A 1,774-nucleotide genomic window follows, 5' to 3' on the forward strand; every position below is an offset into this window, starting at 1 on the left:
TAGAAGGGCTCCGAATAAAGAAAGATGGATAGAAAGGCTCCGAATAAAGAAAGGGTTGGGGGAAAGAAAGGCTCCGAATAAAGAAACAGTTGGGGTACATGTATAGAATGGCTCCGAATAAAGAAAGAGTTGGGGGATAGAGGGGCTCCGAATAAAGAAACAGTTGGGGTACATGTATAGAAGGGCTCCGAATAAAGAAAGAGTTGGGGGATAGAGGGGCTCCGAATAAAGAAACAGTTGGGGTACATGTATAGAAGGGCTCCGAATAAAGAAAGAGTTGGGGGATAGAAGGGCTCCGAATAAAGAAAGAGGGATAGAAGCTCTCCGAAAAAAGAAACAGTTGGGGTACATGTATAGAAGGGCTCCGATTAAAGAAACAGTTGGGGGGAAAGAAGGGCTCCATGATGAGTGTGTTGGCCTCAAAGTAAAACCAAGCCGTGCTGTGGACTCACTTGAAAACAACCACCTCGATTCCCGCTTGCTCATGTGACCCACCTATCCAGTTGCGGGCCCCACGAAAGTCTGACCAGACAAGAAGTTGTAATAATAATATTTGGTAATAATTGCGTTAAAGTAAGGGCATTTCCAGTCTGTATAGCATATTCTGTGCGCTTTACAACGATTATTCTGTCCCCGTGGTTTTATGCACCCCGCATAATTAGCAAACTTTGATCATTTTTGGCATAATTTCTTATTATTTTCCTTTATCATTCTTTGTTAATGTTAACAGAATCGCATAATTTCACATTTTTGGGCTCAGTTTGCATAATTTTAGAATTTTTCTTGCATAAAACGACGGGTACAGAATTATTACCCGTAGCTAACTCAAGAGCACTCAGAAGCATTCTCGGCTTCCCTGGAGGCATGCAGTGCAAGCTACAGATTGCACGCGCTCAAACACTAAGAAACAAGCTGACCAGCTCATTCGCCGTCTACCCATTGATCCACCTGAAAGAAGTGAGGTAAATCCGTGCAAAGTACCTTTCTCAAGAGGGTGCGGTAGCGGAACGGTTAGTGCGTTCGTCTCCAAAGCGGAAAGTCTGGGTTTGAGTCTCGGTTCGGACACCGATTTTTTTCGCCCCCCTCCTGCCCACCCAGCAGTAATGGGTACCTGACTTCGAGTTGGGGAAGTAAAGGCGGCGTGGAAAGGAACTGGCCACCGTACCACGATATGCCGAAGGCCCAGGAGGTTGTCTCACTAACAAGGCAATCCAGATGAAGGAACAACTTTACTTTTTAACCTTTCTCAAGGAGACAACGTCCTGTCCCTGTCAGGGTTTGAATCCACAACCTTCCGGCTGCACGTCCGAGAGCCTAACATCTAGGTCAAGGACGAGAGCCTAACCTCTAGGACAAGGACGAGAGCCTAACCTCTAGGACAAGGACGAGGGCCTAACATCTAGGTCAAGGAAAAGAGAGCCTAACCTTTAGGACAAGGACGAGGGCCTAACATCTAGGTCAAGGACGAGAGCCTAACCTCTAGGTCAAGGACGAGGGCCTAACCTCTAGGTCAAGGACGAGAGCCTAACCTCTAGGACAAGGACGAGAGCCTAACCTCTAGGACAAGGACGAGGGCCTAACATCTAGGTCAAGGAAAAGAGAGCCTAACCTTTAGGACAAGGACGAGGGCCTAACATCTAGGTCAAGGACGAGAGCCTAACCTCTAGGTCAAGGACGAGGGCCTAACCTCTAGGTCAAGGACGAGAGCCTAACCTCTAGGTCAAGGACGAGAGCCTAACCTCTAGGTCAAGGACGAGAGCCTAACTTCTAGGTC

The sequence above is a fragment of the Aplysia californica genome, unplaced genomic scaffold (genome assembly GCF_000002075.1).
Source record: "Aplysia californica isolate F4 #8 unplaced genomic scaffold, AplCal3.0 scaffold00836, whole genome shotgun sequence".
NCBI lineage: Eukaryota > Metazoa > Mollusca > Gastropoda > Aplysiida > Aplysiidae > Aplysia > Aplysia californica.